Here is a 21,259-nt window from a genome sequence, read left to right as displayed (position 1 = left end):
TTGTTTATTGGTAGAGACTTGACCACCTTTATGAATAAGCTTTCTGTTTTCAGAATTATTTAGAAATGAAAGATGTTTTTGGAATAATTTAGAAAATGCAAACATGAGAATCAAATAAAAAATGGTCAACTTTCAATGCATACTTTGAGCTGTTTCTAGGAGTCTCTCTCTGGATTTAGACATTATTTCTTCAAACAAACACTGAGAAATATGTAACAGGTGTATTTATTTTTTTTAGTGGACTTCAGCTGGCTGTTTAGGTAAGCTCATAACCCCACCTCCCCTTCCCCTTTCTTTGAATATTTAGAATTCTATTAATTGGAGGTTTCTGGCTGTTTTAGGGAACACCTTCTGTGCAGTGCACTTTTCAGTCATTGCCATATCCTTTGTGCTGCCATTCAGTTTGTTTAACTCTGAGATTTGGGCATGTTTTTATTTCCTTTTTCCTCACATATTTTGCTGTAATTGTTTCCTATTAGCTTGTTTTAAAAGATAGGTTACCGTTGGATCTTTAAATTGACTTCTTTTCATGGAGCTGGTTGTATGGTCCACCCCTGTCCTGCAGAAGTTGCCATTACCTATTGTTTAGTCGAATTTGAAACTGATAGGCTTTAATGACTGTTATTACAAGTGTTCCACTCACTGTGCCATCTAGTAATATTGGATCGTAACAATATGTGCTTTAAAAAAAAAAGCTTTCTCTCTCTCTTTCTCTTTGTGCTGCTGGTGACTGTTCAAGACTTATAACATAGAACATGATCACGCATGGAAAGTATAGTCGAGCTGCTATTAATATTTGTGTACAAATTACATGTAGTGGATTGAGATATTACACTGAAGGCTGCAGGATTGCGTACCTTGCTGCCCAGAGTGTTGCGAGGACAGAACGACGTACTGCTTCTTAGTGTTGTCAACGTACTACTGTGTTCAGGAACACGTAGTCTTAGTCATTTCTCATAAGTAGACTTCAGATTCCTTACTTTAGAATTCTATTCCTCTACCTCTAATGCTCCTCTCATATTTGTCCTTTCCATTCTTCCTTTTTGTGAGCTCAGTGTTCCAGCTCAGCCTGGTGACTTTCAGGTGACTTTACCCGCTTTACACTTTGCTACTAGTTTATCGTAAGCTATAGTGCTATGTCCTCCAACAATCCTTTGTCTTCCTAACTTTACATGAGGGAATCTTACCTTCCCTCTTTTTCTGGTTACCAAGTCATTCGTGCTAATTTTAAGGCATTTTATCCGTGTGGTTTTATGCTACCTGAATCTTCCAGTCTTTAATGATGGAATATTTTGATGGAATAGTTTGAAAGTGTATATGCGTATTATTTCTACCCTAGAATCTCTTCACTGGGAACATCCAAGCCTGACTCATATTTACCATCTCCTTCTTGTTTTTAGCAAAGTACTTTGCTTACAGTAGCTTAGCAATTGCTTGACTGAATTCATTTGATGCTATAAATGGAAGGAAGTCTTGGGTGATTCGAAGACGTGCAATAAAGTGTATAGATATTAGTCATTCGATAAGTATTTGTTGAGTTTCTCCCCTAGATTAGGTACTGGAGATTTTGCATTCTTGTAAAATATGAAATGCTGGGTGACACAGGTGAGGGGATTTACACATATTTATGTACACATACGTCACAAATCATATGAGCCCTGTTAGAGCTCTCTTAGAGCTCTCATTCCCCTCTGTCACTCAGGATCTACTCTACTCCAGGCACTCTGTTGTTAGCAAGACAAATACGTGTTTCCCAGATGTGAGAGCTACATGTTGCCACGAGGGAGGGCTCTGGTGGACAACAAGTGGGTGCCAAGGCAGGAAGGTGTGAACAAAGTCTGAAAAGTAGCTCAAAATGTAGAAGGCATTAGATTCATGTTATGGAGCTACAACTTGATGCTGGGAGAGATGGGAGTGACACAGCAGAGGTCTTCAAAGACAGAGGAGTGGTGACCCTGATTTGTGAGGGGAATAACTTTCAAAGCAGGGTGGAGGAAGCACCAGAGAGGAAGAAGCAACCCTCACAGGATAGGAGTTGCGCTTTAACTGAAAATATATCTTTCTTGGACTTGGAATTCGGTGCTATCAGCTGCCATACTTTACATAGAATACAAAGTCGTAGAGACAACTGGTCTCTTTGGTCATTTCTTGGCACCGAAAGAGTGTTCTGCCCCAGAGCCCTAATTCTTTAGTAGAGGAATTAGTATAATTAATACCAAAAGGAATACAATTTAATGCATGGTTTCTAAAATCAATAGACACAAAACCATTCTTTGAAGATGGAGTTCAGGTCAACTGGAACTGTTTCTGTGTGATAATATTGCAACTCTGTATGATGTTTGGGGAGAAATACAAACATGATTTTAACATAAACTTCCTTTGCTCTAATGCTGTCAAAAGAGGCTTTCCTTGATGTTAAGCTCTGATCTCAAATGAAGTCATGCCTTGGAGGCTATCTTGAGGCTGAACGCTTAAAGCATCTTCACTCATCAAATCTATGGAATCCCATTTTTACCTCTATCATTGCCTGAACTCATGTTCCAGCTATAAGCTGATTTGTATCTCAGACCTTATCCAGAAGTATTTTTATTTATTTATCTTTTTTATTTTGCCACATATTATTAAAGTACTTTCAATGATTTCTGTTTCCTCTTTGTGTTTTATGGTTAAAAAAAAAAGAATTAATACCACAAATAGTACAGATATGATTTTCACTGCCCTGTAGTTTCTAGGATTTGCTGTTTTCTTTGGAAAAAAAATAAAGTAAAATAACTCATAAGATTTCATTTGTAGTAAGACAGTTCTGACAGTTCCGTGGCAGTGAAATTTTAAGGATCATCAATATTGAAGGGCACAGGCTGTGGAGTTGCTCCTTTTTTTTTCTCTCTCTTTCTTTTTTCACTTTTAATTCCAATTAAACAATATTCTATTAGACTAGATGCTTTCTGCCTGGGTGTTTTCTGTCTGATCTTTGGCTGGCAATCAAGGAAATTCAGCTTCCGTCTGTTAGAGCTGAAAGGGCTTATAGCATGCCAGGGGCTGTCTAGTGTTTCAAGCATTTAGAACCCCTGGTCTATGAATAATGATCAATGTGTGGTGCTTATATTGTTAAATCTTTCAAGAAAAATGTCTTGCAATTCTCTGGTGCTGAAGCCACTCATACTCTCCACATAATGCGGAGGTTGCATATCCCGTATCTATGCAAAGCGTTTAACCCACGATTCTATATATAAATATCCAAACTCATAATGCACAATTTTCAAAATACCTGCTTTATGCTTTACCATGAAATGTCTGTAAAATCCTGTGTAAATCATATTCAGTATGTGTTATCGTCTAATTTTTATAAGAGATTGTATTTTTGTTTGAAATTTTTATTGTTTTTGATAGGTTTCAGAAGGAATGCCATCATGCCTTTAATGCTGCTGTTACCTATGGTGTGACAATTTAAAATTTTCCAGCTAATATTATTATGAAATGGTACAACCTCGGATATAACATATTGTCAGAATATCACATCATTGGATATAATTTAGGATTTTCTCAATGTTTGGCTTGCAAATTCAGAATATAACTTTTATTGATACCGATAAGTAACATATATCAAGAATACTGATGTCTGCATTGAGTCATGTACTGACATGCTGACGCATTAACCAAAGGAGTATAAAAGTGCTAGATTATTTTCGATGCGCACTCTATCTATCTATCTATCTATCTATCCATATAAAGTATTTTGAAATATATATTTTCATATACCTTCCATATATTCAAATATATATATATACATATACATATAATTATATAAAATATATAATTCAGAATATATTTTTGTATTCTGAAGATCATCAGAGGGAACCAATTACTTGGTAATGACTATGGAATACATGCTTTAGCCCAGACACTGTGCTTAAGGCGAGGGATGTAAATATGGGAAAGAAACCAATTTTGCTCTCAACAAACCAAGACAGCCAGATGTGTTATAAATGCTATAGGAAGACAGAGATAAAGAAAGAAAGTGAGGACATTTGGGAAATGCTTAATGAAACAAGAAACTTTTTAGTTGGCCCTTGTAACAAATTAAGTCCACTTACACTTAGGAAGGAAGAAAGACATTTCAGCTGGAGAAGAAATTATGAGCAAAGTAATGAAAGTCTCAAATTTCATTGCATACTTGGTAAAAGTTGCATAATCCAGTGTGGTTAGAGTGTAGGAAATATGGGATGAGCGACTCAATATGAACTGGAAAGAGCAAGTAAATTCAGCTCCAGAAGAGCCTTGAATTTTATGTCTAGCAACTTGGGTTTATTCTGTAAGTATTTGAAAGTCACTGAAAGCTTTGAAGCAAGGGTATAACTCAGTAAGTGTTTAAAATGATGGTTCTATTGGTGAAATGGAGGGCAGTTGACAGTAAAAGCGCTGGAGAAAAAGAGACTTGTCAGGGGACAAGTACAGTCTGATAAAGCCTTATCGTGTGATTCTGACGCATGATGTGGAGACAGATAACGATGTGTATGGAGAAAACGATGTAAAATATACATGATTGGAGGCTGGAGGAGAAAGGAGAAGACCAATAGACTCAGAAAAGAAGCTAATTTCAGAATTTAATTTTGAACATTTTAATTAAAATATTACACAGCTTAGCTCATTTAATACTAGTAACACAATTTGTTTTCAAGCTATATAAACCAAATTTATAACTTAATATTTTAAACCAAAGATAGCTTTGGGCGCCATGAGGTAGGGCTTGAGAGGGGCTAGTGGTGAAAGAAGGAACATGGTCAGGAAAAAGAAAAGTCTATTCCAGCTCCAGACGGTAGGGGTAAATTCAGGGGTTAGTAGGAATTGGTCCACTCTCCTTCAGGTACGACTCCTGAAATGTCTTAAATCCACTTATGTTAAAATGTATTTCATCACTGTGCTCACTGGTCAAACTCCATTGGGATGCCAAAATGTCCTCTGGGGGCGGCTTGTCAACCTTTTGGTTAAGGAAAGGCAACACACTTTGAATAACAGACTTATCAGACTGAATTCAGTGGATGAAAAGTAATTTGCTCAAAGGAAACTTGGCTGTCCTTAAAAGTGACCCAGGCCATAAATAAATAAATAAATAAGACCCATGCACCCCCAATTTAAATGTAAGAGAGCTAAGTCTTAGAGAAGTTAAATAGCTGCCCCAGTTTAAGCAGTTCATAGGTGCACGAGTTGATATTAAACCCCAATTCCCAGAATTCAGATCAACAAAATTAAAGAGTGACGAAAGACTGCTTTACGTCACGTTTCTAATAGATTCATCAGCATGGTGGCCAGGTAAGAGTACATCAGGTTTCATGGAGAGAGTTTTAAGTAAGCGGAACCATTGAATGCCATGCACTCTGCCATGAATTTTGCAGGAGAGGAAAGGAAACAGCAATTTGGTGATGGAAGAAATGAGGAAAGATCTTTTTTTACAATATAAGGAAATTCAGGTAGGTTCATAGGGTGAAAGAAAGAGGTTGAACAGAAACGGGAAAGGACATTGATGAAATAAGATCTTGTCAGAGGCAGGAAGGAGTGGAATCAAAAGGTCAAATGGATAAAATAATGAGGATTCTTCCAAGTTGCAAAATGAAGTTCCAGTGAGCTTCTGTGCCTCTGGGAGCTCAACACTTCCGTTCTCAGCTTTATTCACTAAACCAAAACCACTAGGACACCCCCCTCTTTTTTGTCACTCAAATACCCCTTTCAAGGATTCCCCTTTTCAAAGCCTGTGAATGCGAAGTTAGCCTTTTGAAATGTAATCTGAAACCACACATGCTATATATCTGGATTCCGGTTGCTTATTTAAAAATTTGATGAAGCAAAGTGTTCTGACTAAATATGTACTACGTTCCTAGACCTAACCCAGCGCATATCGTCACAGTCTTTATCTATCTGTAAAAAAGGCAACTTGGTGATTCTTGGAACACTTTCAAAATCCCAATCTGCGAGAGGCTTTCTGATCTTAAATATTTTGTAAATTCCAAAGCGAGACCCTTAATTCGAGCCTAAATTTTTGGAGACTTTCAAGCAAGAGAGGTCTCAACCCTGGTTCTTTTTTTTTTTTTTCTTTTTTTCCTGAAGGGACAAAAACAGGTGCAGTGACAGTAGACTCTCTGGGGAGCATACAGTGACATGGGCGGTTGCTTTTCTCAGCTGGTGTAGGAGGGAGAGGTGGGAAGGCATGTAGGCACGTCTCTGTGTTGGGATCTGCAGACGATGAGTGAGTTCCAAACATGTACAAAGGCTGTGGGATGCATAGAAGAGATGCCAATACCGACTACATAAACAAATACATTGGGAAGGAGTTAAATGCAATCATCAAGCATTGATTATATAGAGAGAGTATAATCGATCGATTCCAAATGTCACAAAAAGTCAATATAAATTGTTATTTCCTGGTCTAAAATATTCAGTAGGTTTTTTGTTTTGTTTTGTTTTGTTTTTACAGATTTGTTATGATGTTTGGATAACGACTGTTTTGTGCTCCTTTCGTGACAAGTAAAGCAGGCAACTTTTTCAGGGCATCCTGTTGGAATCTCCCTCTCATTCTTCTTTTTCTTTCCGCCTTCAGGATAACTTAGGTGCAATTCCTAAAAGAACACCATTTGGCCGATTTCCATCTGGCATCCTTCCCCTCTTATTTTCACTGAAAAGTGTGGAGACTGGTTTTTAATGCTATTTCTGAATAAATTCAGGCTTTCAGTTCAACACCCATTCCCCCCCCCCCACCCTGTTTCTCATAAAAGCAATTAGTTACCTCTTTTTGTGGGAAAAATAAACATAACTCTGGACTTGGGGTAGAATCAGATACAAACAAATTGTAGAAATATGGGCTCACTAATTTCTAGTCCTCTTTTGTAGGCTGTGGAGTCCAAACGTGTCATGTGAAAAGTTCCGTCTGTGCAGAAGAATTGACTGTTTTACACACAGATAATTAGAAAATTGTCAAGACATATGTTGTTTTTTACAAACGCTTTTGTATTTATTGTTTTGCAGATGATACCAAAAAATTATCATGGTGCTGAATTCTGCAAAACCTCTTGGCTTAGAGGTCTCATCAATGACTAATTGCTACTATTTGTAACCACTTTAAAAGCAAATAAAGCACCCATCTGGTAATTCTATTAATGGTTTCTATATTAAAATGGCTATTGGTCCCCAAAAAGAAAATATGCAATTATGAAATATTCATGGTTGACTCACTATTGAAAAGCTTACAAATGGATCTGCAAAAACAGAGTTTATCGTTTCTTTTCTCTTTCTCTGTTAAGCCTCTAATCTTTTAAGAAATTAGGTTGCATTAATGATATGACTACATAGACTCAACAAAATGGAAAATTAAAGGAATTATCTAAATAAATTAAGATAAAAAAGTTCAGAATTAATGATTTGGGTAGCAGTATCAGCTACCCTCCAGCCCCCAATTCTCTGTGTTTTCCACCGTAGAACTCATAGGCCTTGAAAACTCCACTGAAAAGAGGGGGACAGAAATGCTAGTTCTGATCCTGTTAATTTGTAACTCTGACCTGGAGGGAAACTCTGCACTTCTCTGAGACTCCGTTTTTGTGGTGGTCAAGTGGGAGCCATTTCTCTGCTCGTCTTCATTTATTTTTATTTTTTAACCAGAACAATTGACAATTTTGTTTTCACATTTCACAATAAAAAATGAGAATTGTTTTTGTGTGTGTGCGTGTGTGTGTGTGTCCTACTAATTCCTCTGCAGAAATGATTCCCTATTTGATAGGAAGGGGGAGCCAGTCTTCCTTGTCATGCTGTTACAAAACAACCGAAGTCACAGCACCATGATCTCCTGTTGAAGTAGACCAAGTAAGATAAAATGGGTATAAAGAGATTCTTGTGTCTCCTTATCTATTGGTTGAGTCATTCCTGGCCAAGTGGGAACCATAATGGGAACAAGCAGGAAGTCTCATCAACGGGGGCCCAGGCCTCATTGGCATGTGGCCTCCCATAGGCAGCCTCATTCCAACAGCAGGTCTCACTGGCATCATCCCAGGAAGAAGAGGGCCCATCATTGGCATCATGGCATCATGGCACCCTTATGGGGTGCTCGCATCATACCAGGGTGAGGAGGACCTGGAGACTGGGGGGAGGGAGGATCGTTGCCCCTGCAAGAGGAGCGGCAGAGAATGGAGTAGGAGGTATCCTTTCTCGTTGAAATGCAGCGGTGGTTGTTACTTCTATCCATTTCTTTGTGTTTCCTACCACCGCGATGTGTCTTTCTCACAGAGGGAGGGTCACGGGTGAGGTATGTGTCGCAGGAGTCACCATGACGCTCAGGCAGTCTGCTCTGCAGGCTGTGGGCCACTTGGTTCCAGGCGCCGCCCGGAAATGACCTCCCTGCTGGTCTTTAGTGCTGGTACGAGGAACTGAAGGAATGAAAACTGTGAACATGTTTGGTCAAAGTCGGTCCCTTGCAGGAAGCAGAGATAGTACACGCAGGCTTCTGAAATAGGACAATCGTCATCGTCCACTTGGACTGAAACATCTTATCACTGAGGAAGGAGACTAGTAGTAGAATTTCTTCCGCTCTGCTTCATTCTGGCCTTTGGCCCCTTGGAGGTTTGTGAGTATTCGCTAACTTCACCCCTCCTGTTGTATGGGGTGTTCTCCTGCTTTTGCCGTCTGCCTTTGATCCCCCCTCCACCCCCGCCCCCCCCATAGAGGCAGAGAGGAGGGCTGGACTCACATCATATATGACACATCCCTTTCCCCTGGCCCCAGCGTTCTAGCACCTCTTCTGATTTTGTGATGCTATCCCACCCTTGTTTGCCTTTTGCCTGCCTCAAATGCAAATTCTCTTTTTCTTCCAGCTACATTGTCACTGTTCTTCAACATGTAGCTCAAGCGTGTATGGTAGGATTATAGGTGACTTAATTTTTTTTTCTATTTTATATGTGACTTTTTTAGTTCTCTTTTCATGATTTTATTAACAGAAATCTCAAGTTCCTCACTTGCAACCTGAATCAGAGTTAGGAGCCCTCATGTGTTTTTCTGGCACAAATGTTTACTTCTCTTAATACTTATCTAAATGTAATATAATGGACTGTTTGTCTCACTAGACTGAGGTCTTTGGTAACATATAGTTCTTCGTATCTGGTACAATATCTGTAAGAAACATTTCTTACATGTCAGTTGAATGGATGAGTATACAAATAGTTTATGTAGGTAGTTTATTTTAATGTAGTAAGTAGAGATAGGACAATATTAAATAGCTAATAATTAACTGGATCTGTTTTTACTATAATATCTTACATACAAGTTCTTACTTTATTTTTGTACTTTTATACTCATTAGAAATAAAATATAACAAGGAATTGTATTGGTATAATGAATAAATAAATGTGTAATAAATAATTGGTGCAAGCCTTTGTAAATTATAATTTTTAAGACAACTGCTCATTTTCTCATTTATTTTTTGATTTTCATTCTGAGACTTGTGGCCAACCCATAGCAGTCAAGGTAAAGGCACTGTGATAATATAAGGACACGACTCATAAAATCCAATGGTGATTCTTGGTAATGGGTTACAACTAGGGTTAATTTCCAGTGATTTGGCCATTCCGAGCATCAAACCTGAGGTTGGGACAGCTGAATATATTTGAATGACAAATATTTGAATGCAGCTTCACGCATTTCTCTCCTTGGGCAGGATGCTCTCCCCTCTCCTTGAAAAAAATGTTTCACACTGACCGTCAGTAGCATCTAGTATGAGTTGGCAAAGATAAGCACCAATTTCATTCAGTTTGAATCAACAGATATTTACTATATACCAAGGAATTTATGAGTCCGTGGATATACAAAAGTGCATAAGACCTTGCCTCATTCTTTGAAAGAAATCACAAGTTTTAGAGAGGTAAAACATAATCAATTACTTACTAAGGAAAGGCGAAATCTTGATCAGTGACATTCAACAAACATTTCTTCGGGGCTGCTTTTGCACTGAGCTGAGTATTAACAAAGGGCTTTGGGGAATAAGTAGGTATAAAATCTTTAACTCTGGCATTGGAGTGCTATGGGGGGCACTAAGGTAGATTTGTCTTTCCTTGGGCATGGTAGGTACAATACTTTGGCCCCAAAATACTCTTAGGAACCAATGACAAAGTCTTAACTTCTTTTAAAATCAGATGCAACGAGGACCTTTTAGGTCAAATAAAATGTTTTAGTGTGTAATATTAATGTCTTCATCTTTTTCCAAGGGTCATAACATATAATTTGTAAGATTTTCTAATAATGAAAGTGCTACACAAAGGCAAAAGAACGTAGGGTCCATGAAAGTCACACTGTGGCTCTCTGTGGAAGCAAGTGGAAGTCAGAAGGGCGTCAGGAGATGATCCAGAGCACCTGAAATGGGCCTTGAAATAACAGCACCATTTCACTAGGTAGAGGACAGGAGAAATATTAGACAAAGCCAAGGCCCAGACTAGTGCACATGGAGTGAGAGAATTCAGAGGTGCACAAATCATGGTCCCCAAATTTAAAGTTTTCAGTTCAGGGGACAGAGGTAAGTATATGCAAAGGACAAGTGACATATGAGGACATATATGCTTATTTCAAGAATGGAGAATGGGACACCTGCTCTTGAATCTAAGATTCCTAAGCATTAAAGCTTTACAACTAGACGGTTTAACAAATACAACTGTTTTAAACATCTAGCATTGTAAAATTCTCCATTTTCTGGTATGTGACATCTCTTTGGGAGTAGGGTGGGTGACAGTATGGTTTGGAGACTGTCTTCAAGCCCTTTTGTTTTATTATTCTTTCTATACATTTTGGAAATATTGCCAACAATATAGCATCTCAAAATTACATTTAAAATAATGGAATCATTTTTCCCTCAGAAATTCACTTAGGATTACTTGAATACTCTAGTCAAAATATGAATTCTTCTGTACATTGTATACAAATGTTTGCTAATAAGTCAATAAAATTTCTTTTTAGGACAAATTCAAAATCCAAACTGGATAAGTGAGTCGTATTATGGTTCATACTGGTGAATTCTGTTAAACTATTTTCAAAATTTTAGAGCATAAAGTAAAATTTCAGTCTAGCATATACTATCATTTTTATTCTGTTCTAGCTTTAATCACTTCCTTGAAGGGTATACCCCCCCCCCCGCCTTTTTTAAGTTTTATTTGTTTATTTTGAGAAGGCAAAGAGGGGCAGAGAGAGAATCTCAGCCCAGAGCCCGACACAGGGCTTGAACTCATGAGTCGGTGAGATTATTGCCCGAGCCGAAAGCAAGAATTGGCCGCTTAACCGACTTAACACCCAGGCACCCCTCCCTTTATTTTCTAAAACTGTTTCTCAGTACTCTCTTTTCTTTCCCCTCTCATATAATGAAGGGAAAACATTATTCATCTAATTTATTTTGAGACAATAACATTAAGGCTACTTACATGTTTCTTCTTATTATAAAAGCGGTAGTGAATAGTAGGTGAGCTGCTGGATTTAATTTTTCAACTAAGTAAACATGCACATATTAAATTCTCTAACTGTCATAAATATATCAGGCCTTTAATTAGAAAATGAAGGAAATATAATTCTAAGCATTATGAAGATATATTGGGTTTCTGGTGGTTAACACATCTAAGATGAGGTAACTCAATCAGAATACCATAGTCTAGCTCTATCCTGAATAACACTTTTACTGATCTTCATCCTGAACATGTAGGAGAGGCAAAAAAAGGCTGTGCCATCTTTCTGGTAGGTGATGGCATCATCTTCAAACATAAGGGATACTAACCTCTCCTGTGAAAAATTAGTTGGACTGTCAGCTATTGAAATGATGTTTTTAAATATGGAGAAAAATCCAGTTCTTAAAACAATTTTTTTTCAGTTGTTGCATATTTATTTGCAACTCTGAAATTTTTAAAAGGGAGGCAGACCGAGGCATGAGTAAAAAGTGAACTATTCGTTTTGGAATGTTACTTACGAGTAAGTTTGCAAGAATTCCATCAGCCTTTGGATCTCTCCAAATAAACGTCACTTGGTCACTCAAGAAAATATGCTAGGGGCGCTGGGTGGCTCAGTCGGTTAAGCAGCAGACTTCGGCTCAGGTCATGATCTCACAGTTCCTGGGTTCAAGCCCTGCATTGGGCTCTGTGCTGACAGCTCAGAGCCTGGAGCCTGCTTCGGATTCTGTGTCTCCCTCTCTTCCCCTCCCCCTCTCACCCTGTGTCTCTCTCTCAAAAATAATAAACGTTAAAAAATCTTTAAGAGAAAGTATGCTAAGGACAGCGAGTGGAGGGCTGTATGAGGTGCCGTCCCTGTCTTCAGGGAGTTTATAGAGGAACTAGGAACACAGTGGAAAAGTACGATATGACTAGTATCCATCCTAGAAGGTAGAGAAGAGACACTGAACTCACGTGTACCGTCATGAAGTCAATTTCACCTTGCTTACATTTCGTTTTAATGAATCGGGTAAATTTTTCAAACTCATATACCTATATTTACATATATATCTGTAATATATTTATTATTTATTACTACACATATTACATATAGAACATATTTATATTATATTTACATATATTAGATATGTAACACATACACATTTATATATAAAAGAGGACAGCAGATGCCATTTGAAATATACTTTGAAAAGTTTTTTCACTAGGCTTTTCCAAATTTTTCTGTAAGATTTAATTTCATACAAAATTCACAGTAAAAGTTTCATTCATCATATCAATTGTTGACTCACTTAGTTATGATTTCCTTTAGTTTATTGGACTCTTCGATGAATTGCTTTGAAACTGTATGAAATACAGTATTCACTCTGTTTTATTCATCCTTTCTTCTCTGAACATCATTATTAGTTGTACTTTTACCTTGTTCTGGCCTACAAAAATTATTTCCTTTACCTACTTGATTTTCTTTTTATATGAGGAAGCCTCTTTGTATTAAAGATCTCCTTTGACTCTTGCTCAGGATTCATTGCACTGTAATTAATAGCTGGTACAAAGACATATGGAAAGAAATCATGTGGGCCCTATCTCCTTGTGAGAGATGTGTAAGGCTTGAAAAATGACATAAACTTTATGTAAATTTATTAACTAAATATGTTCTTTAGCTTTTGGAATAAGTCACTAGCTCCTCACATTTAATTCCCAATGTAAGGGCAAAAGAGTAGATTGGCGTCTATTTTTTCCATAATTTTCATTAAAACAAATGTGTTAATTAAGACTCATGAATTTAGCATCTGTTTTCCTGTATTGTGTTTGGCGTGATGGGAATGTAAAAGATATGATAAGACTCTATCCCTGTACTAGGTGGGCTTAGAGGATTCAAGCATGAAATAAATAGCACAAGTGTAATAAAGAGAATAAATCTAACTTGTAACTTATATGAGAACTATAAATATATGTGTGCATTTTTATTTGTTAGTACAGATTATGTGTGTGTGTATATATATGTATGTATATATATGTATATATACATATACATGTATATTTATATACATATATACACACACACTCTCTATATTCTTATATATTTCCTATATACATAATATATATATATACATATACATGTATATGTATATATTCATACACATATATAGGAAACACATAGGAATAGAGTGTGTGTGTGTATATATATGTGCCTGTGCGTGTGTATATAAAATATAATGAAAAAATCAAGGAAATGTATGCAGGATCTCACTACAGGTAGAATTTTAAGCAAAACTATTACAACAATGTAAATGAATTCATTTAATATATTACCAAACAATCTCTCAATTACATAGGGACACTCATCCAATGAGTGTCCTGATTAATTATTACTTATTCATTTGCAATGTTCTGTAGACAATCAGTTGTTTTGTTTATCCTCTTAATTATTGTCTTTCTTTAGAGTAAACTCAAAAAATACTTCCAGTTAAATTTTGCCAAATAGGCTTAAAATGTATTTTAAGATATATTGTACACATTTAAAGAAATTCAGATGATGTCAGGATCTCTCTTGGGTTTTTGTATAATGTTGCTAATGGCATATTTTGCTTTAAATTTCTAAAATTCCCTGAAGTACTCCTCTCCTGCAGTGACTGACTTTGTAGAAAATAGTTAAGGAGGAATTTAAATTTAAAAGGTGCAATTTGAAACACATTTTCTTGTGTCAAGTTTTGACACTGACCTTTTAAAATGTGTAAGCAGGGACTTTCCACTTTAATTACGTTCCTTATTTTAAATTAAATCTATGCTGCAATTCTTTACAAAATGAAGTAAAATTTTAGAATGAGATTTATTTCACCTCTCTTAGATTTTGGGAGTGGGAAGTGCATATTTTTTACCATGGAATTCAGCTTTGTTTGTGAAACAGTTTTTCATCTCTTCATTTAGGTAGTGGAAAACAAAACATTCTCCAAACTGTGGAAATTTACAAAAATGTGTACCTGCCTTTCAAGATAAGATTTATTAAGTGAATTTAAATCAGGATTTTACTGTAAAGAGAGGAGAAAAAAGATACTAATGGATAGGCATTCATCCACCCCCCACCCCCCCACCAAAATGGGGAAGCGGACATTTTTGGAGTTTCTCTTCAGTGTTTTCATTAAAGGCTTTTTACTTGCATCCAAACACAGAAGAACCTCATGAGTCCTCTTCATCCTGAGTTACCAGAGCTCTAGATTCCTGCATCCCTTTGCCAGAAATACGATGTACAGACCAACAGAGTACAGATTGGCCAAATCAAGGCAGGTTATTGACATTTTTAGATATTAGGTTATTTGGCTGTGCAATCTCTATTTTGAGAAACTTTGTAGAAAAAAAAAATCCTCAGGTAAGACCATGGCAGCTGTGGTATAAGAGAAGAAAACAAGATGTAGAATTAGACACCTGGATCTGAACTGACGCCTGATATTTACTTGCTCTGGGACCTTGGATAGGTTGTCTAACATCTCAAAGCTTTGGATTTTTCATTTCCATTTGCTTTATGGGATCTTGTGAGGGCTCAAAGCAAAATAGTGTCTGAGACTTTTATCACAGTGCTCATAATTTGACATCCTTTCTTTATGTTTCAGCATACTGAGTTGTTATATTATTTTCATATTTAAAATTTCGTTTTTTGGCCTTAATTTTTAGTGTGTTCTAACATAAAGGAGACTGCAATATACATAAAAAATATTTGGATTTCAATTTTTCCTTTTGTCTCCATGTATCTGTTTTATAAATTTCACTAAGTAGGTATAGAAAAATACATAAAAGAATAATATAAGACAAATAAAGGATTAGGGACTTATATAATTTGTTAAAGAACTTGCATTTAAAAAAATTAATGTCTTATTTCGTTTTGGGAGACAGAAAGAGGGGGGAATGAATGAGGGAGGGGCAGAGAGAGAGGGAGATACAGAATCTAAAGCAGGCTCTAGGCTCAGAGCTTTCAGCACAGAGCCCAATGCGGGGCTCGAACCCACGAACCATGAGATCATGACCTGAGCCCAAATCGGACACTTAACCAACTGAACCACCCAGGTGCCCCAAAGAACTTGCATTTTTAAAATCCCGTTGTCTTTTCCTTTCAATTAACTGTTTGGTGATTACATTTTTTTCAGGATGCTGTGGATTTTTGTTAAAAAGCTTTTGTTTTGTTTTGTTTTGTTTTCATACAGGGGCATGCATGCTATTGCATTGTTTTGTTTAATTTTCTGCTATCTCTTCTGCATGGCAAAGAGTGTCTAAAGACTCTTAATTAGTCTCTCTGCTTCTAACCCTGACCCCTACTGAAATCTATTTTTAAAACTGTAGTCAGAGTAATTCTTGCAAAATATGATTCAAATTCCTCCTGTTTAAAGCCCCCCAGTGGTTACACATCCCACTTCAAGTTAAAACCAAAAGCTACAAGACCACGTAAGACATCTCTGTCCACATTCTTCTCACTCAGCTTCAGCCACACATCTTCCCTGTTCTGGTGACAAGGCCAGCTTCATTCCCCGCTCCAAATCCTTAAATTTGCTCTGCTTTTGTTTCTTCCAAATTCCCACTTAGCTCAGCATTTTTCCTCCTTCTGGTCAGGTGAGCAGTGAGAACCTCCTGACCACCCTATTCCAAGTAGCACTTTCCTACTGGATCCCACACACCCCGCTTTTCTCCTCTTCTTTTTAACTTTGTTAAAAAGATATTTATGCATGTGTGCAATGTATGTATGCATGTACACAAGTATGTATATATGTAGTGTGTGTGTGTGTGTGTGTGAGTGTGTGTGTGTGTGTGTGTGTGTAGGGTACTTACAAAATATATTTGACTTATTTCTTTCTCGCTCATTAGAATGTAAGTTCAAGGAGTTTAAGAATTTTTGTGTGTTTTTTTTTTTCAGTGCGGTAGCCTTCATATACCTCGCAGTGCCCAGGCAAGAATAGGTACTCATTAATATGTGTCATGCTGAAAATGAAAATTAGTTAATGTTTTGAAGTCTCCATATCACCACTTTTCAGATTACCTCGAAGGAAGGCTCTAGGACTCAACGTGAGCTTTTTTTTTTTTCTCCATAGTATGAGATTGGCTGTTGTTAATTCTCCAACACCAGATGATTTCTTTCTGCAATGAGAGAGCAGTTCTTTCCCTTTGAGAAGAACCCAACAATTCCAGTTGTCATAATTAATTTCATATATATGTATATATCAGCAGATAACCATAGTAAGCTTCAGTTTGCTCCACAGAACTGGCTAGTCAGGACTTCTTTACTGATAAATATTTAAGGGGGCATGTATCTAAAGCCTCTGTCTCAGATATGCCCACTCATCCTGGGAGAGTTGAAATTAGAATCTAGAACACCAGGTTCCCGGGTAATGTTCTTTTCAGTATTCGTGGCTTAGTGATCCCAGGGAACCAACCAACCAACCCTGAAGGAATAGCATGACTAACAAATAAACATGACAACACCTGGAAACCAAAGAATTACTGGCAGGAAAGATTGCAAAATAGAGTGCAACAGCGAGATTTATAGCCTCTCCTTTTTGCCCTACACCTATAGTTGTAAAACTTATTGATTTTTACTGTAATTATTTCTATTCCTAACCATGTTGGGTTTTTATCTGCTGACTGTAAGAGGAAGGGCACTTTTCAGAGTACATCATTCCTGTTGTCACAGGATGGGACAGAGCTGGATGAACTATGGCCCACAGAACACAGAACACTAATGAGTGGTTTTTTTCGGAACGTGATGCATTTCTTGATCTTTAGGAAGATAGAGAAGGCATGCCTCTTAATGCATGAGCTCTTTTAGAAATTTCCCGTCATACATACCAAGACCTTAAATATAATGTTTTCTAGGGAGCAGAATCAGTATCAGGAAGGTAAAAGGTAGTGATGGGGACCCTATAGCTGGCTGGCTGTTTCTAAAATTAGAGATTTAATTGATTGGCAGGGCCATGCTTCTTTTTCTAGATCATTTAGATATGCCCAGATTTAAATGTATTACATAAAGATTCTATTTAACTACACACACACACACACACACACACACACACGCTTTTTCATTCCCTTGGGATCTGATGATGTTTGGGTGGATTGTGTGATTAATTAAGTGCAGATGGCTTTGTGCTTGTACAGGAATTTCACATTGTTAGGGGGAAATTGAATAGATAAAGTAAAAATAGACTCCATTGCTGTTTTGCGAAGGACATGTTAAATGATTCATCTTCAGATTGTCTATCCCTGCCATTAATTTGATGGGGGTGTTATGTTGTGATAGTTGCTTGAATAATGAAGTTAAAGTTGCTTATGAAATCATTTATTTGGTGAATTTGCTCAAATTAATTTGAATTGCTCAAATAAAACTTTTCTCTACTAAGATATGATGAATAAATTCCTATAACCGGGGTTGACCAAAGAGCTCATCTCTTTTTGGAAAGTAAATCCTCCAGAAAATTATTTTAAAGATTTTTGAAGGGGTTGGGGTTGAATATGGAAAATGGGGCCTTTTCTGTCTTGAAGATGACTTACCATAGATAGTTTATTGTAAACAAGTTCTGAATAAAGCCTGGATGGAGGCACAGAATAGATACGAAGCATGCCCCATGTTTTATAGGTGCTCCAAATATGTTAACTGCATCTTGACTTCTCCTAAAAGCATTCACCAGAACAATTAAGATGGTAAGAGTTCTAACAGGTGAAAAGTTAACATTTAAAATAGTGCCCTTGAATTTTTTTCAACTAACAATTTTGGCTCGCTTGATAATGGGAACATCTGCTATTAAAACAGCAATGGCATACCAGCAAATAAAATCACGCAGAATGGAGAACAAGAGAAAAAAAATGATATGAACACTTTCAAAACAGGCCCAAGGTGGCAAAAGAGATAATAAAATAGAGTACGTTTTTTGTTGAAAGAAATGTCTTCATCCATAAAAAGCCCCAGAAGGACCATGAGTCCCTAGTTTATCTTTGTTTTCATACTTCTGACTCGGGCATTTTTTTTTTTTTTGGATCCTTGAGGAATATCTAAAAAGTGACATATTAATCTGAATGATTACTCATATTGTTTACGTTTGACCCTTGAGAAAAGAGTCTGTTGGGGCACCTGGGTGGCTCAGTCGGTTAAGCGTCCGACTTCAGCTCAGGTCATGATCTCGCAGTTTGTGGGTTCGAGCCCCACATCAGGCTCTGTGCTGACAGCTCAGAGCCTGAAGCCACCTTTGGATTCTGTGTCTCCCTCTCTGTCTCTGGCCCTCCCTGTTCATGCTCTGCCTCTGTCTCAAAAATCAATAAAGGTTAAAAAAAAAAAGTCTGTTCTACAAGGAGTAGTATATTTGACCAGCACTTGCCCATAAAGAACCATATGTATAGCAACACGGAAAATATGGTAAATCATATTCAAATTGATTTAAAAATAGTAATATATTATTCTAATGAGGAGCTGAGCACATTACTGTGGGAAAATAAAGCTTATGCTAAGTAAACAACACTAGCTTTTTTTTTTTTTAAGGAATGAAGAAGTTTTGAGGTTATGTTGGTTATAGCCAACACACCAACACATCTTATGTAAAATGACTGCCAAAATACCAAATATACAGTTCATTTAGGAGCAAATGAGGTTGGGGGAGTGACACATTTTAATACAAATGTGAACATTTTGTTTTAAATGTGATCTGCTGATTATCTGGCACATTGGCAAAAACACAGCAGACTACAGGGTTTCACAGGGGATGACACATGAAGAAAATACAATATTTATAAAAAGGAACAACCGTGGAGAAAACTTGGGAGGTCGTTACAGACTTGTGCACGGTATTTTTAGCACATGGTCCCACCTCTACTCTCATTAATATTTTTCTGTGCCTCATTTAAAAAAAAAACACGGACCAATGCTTAAGTTTTGATATTATAACATCCTCATGACCATCCACATTTCTCGAGCAGGCATTTGAGCTGAGGCTCCATGAATTGTCACAACGGAAGACAGGCACTGTTTGACCCATTTCACAGATGCAGTTAAATAACTTGCCCTGCAGCCTTGGAACTGGTAAATGACTGCCCTGGGTTCAAACTCAGGTCTGTCTGATTCCAAAGACCAGGTTTTTATCATTCCATCTGCAGATACTGGGGAATCACCAAAAGCGAGTTCTCTGATTCTCAGCCAAGCACCGGTACAAAATGACTGTCATCCCTTTCCTTGCAGTTCTGGGCTTCCGGAAGGACAGATGTCATGCAGAGGAAAGAGATCAGCCTAATTTAGGTATCAGAGGAAAAGGCGATGTTCAGTTCCACATGCACATTTGTGTCATAGTGTTTAGTGAGTCTCCAGCTTAACCCAAAATCCCGAACATACAAATGTGGCTAAACTGGTTTTGAGATAAAGCAAAGGACTGTGGCCTTCTCAAGGTCTAAGTCAGATGCTGGACATAGATAGCCCTGTCTATGCAAGGTTTCTTACCACTTGGGTTAGCCTGAAATAGATGCGAGGGAACAGTCCTCTGCTTGCCGATCCACTTGTCTTCACAGACTTCAAGGAAGAGACACCTGTGCTTCTTCCAGGATTTCCTTCATAATCTCCAGTGACAAATGGCCCATGTTCCCGAATGCCCAGGATTTCCCCTGTGCTGGTGCTATCCGCATGTATGAATTGCCAGAATTTAAACCCAAACCTATCCTTCTATGTACAGTTTTATTGTGTCTAGGAATATTCAGTTGAAATGGCTTCTGCATACTGATGTCCCCAGAATAGGAACAGTGGGAAGGATAAAATGTGTATCCCAGAGGCACTATTCAGAACCTTGTGAGCTATGTTCCTCGATGCTCAGTTTTTATTAACGGTGAAATTAAGAGTTAGATAAATCGAGTTAAGCCCCATCACAGAACAGCATAGAAACTGATGAGAGCAAAGGATCAGTATCTCAGATACTGGGTGATAACGTAGAGTAAGTTCTTAAGGGGCAAGCCAGTAACCCGAGAGTATCCTCTCTCTTCCATGCATGATTAATTAAACTCCTTGGTAGTGAGGTCATGGGAGTGCACCCCCCCCCCTCACCCTCACTCCCAACCTAAGCAAATCCGTTTTCAAAGAGCACCTGCTTTTACGTTTATTTACAGGAATCTTCTACTATTTAATTTCATTTTTACTCAAAATAATCAGTAAATTTGAAGCCATGCCTAACGGAGGGCTGGATGCTATAAATGTTTTACGGCACAGGCCAGTGAATGCTAAGTTTGGAATGTCACCTGCCACATCCAGAAACATTTTCTCATTGTTGCATTGAACAGCCACAGCCTGGCCCAGACTAACAGCGAGCTGTGTAAAAGGTCAGGTGTTGTGTTTCATCTTTTGTTTGTGTTATTATTTTCCTGGCTGATAAATGGTACTGTAAGCCTTAAATAGCTATTTTGCATTCCTATGGGGATACTGTGTGCATTTTTATGAATCCATCTTGGTTTACTTATGTTGTGCCTCCACCTCTTTATATTAAAAATTTATATTTTCAGTGAGACATTTCAAGTACGTGGCTTTTAAGCATCGGTGCTTCTTGTGGTCATTGCACAGGGACGGTGCTTTATTCCTGAGCGCAGCCCTGGGGCACGCCGGTGAGCACCTGCTCGAGGGTAACTTACCAGAGGCTTCCGGACCCTGGCATTACTCCTGGTCTAGCTCACAGTTTTCTAGAGAAACCATGACCCTCAGTCTTCCGGTGGTAGCAGAAGGCTTTAGAAAGAACGTGGAGAATTAATTCCCTTTAAAAGCAATAGAATATTTTCACGCATTATCATTCTCTTCATTTGCCTGGTTTTAC

General features: G+C 37.6%; 1 protein-coding gene and 1 pseudogene across 13 annotated transcripts in view; one reads left to right on the top strand and one right to left on the bottom strand.

The window, feature by feature from the left end:
- PCDH7 (protocadherin 7) overlaps nt 1-21,259 on the top strand; it is a 413,286-nt gene that overhangs the window by 73,634 nt on the left and 318,393 nt on the right. The window lies entirely within an intron of this gene.
- On the bottom strand, nt 4,829-8,506 carry LOC128314205 (U1 small nuclear ribonucleoprotein C-like; annotated as a pseudogene).

Source organism: Acinonyx jubatus, chromosome B1 (assembly GCF_027475565.1).
Source record: "Acinonyx jubatus isolate Ajub_Pintada_27869175 chromosome B1, VMU_Ajub_asm_v1.0, whole genome shotgun sequence".
Lineage (NCBI taxonomy): Eukaryota > Metazoa > Chordata > Mammalia > Carnivora > Felidae > Acinonyx > Acinonyx jubatus.
This window is presented reverse-complemented; position numbering and strand designations above follow the sequence as displayed.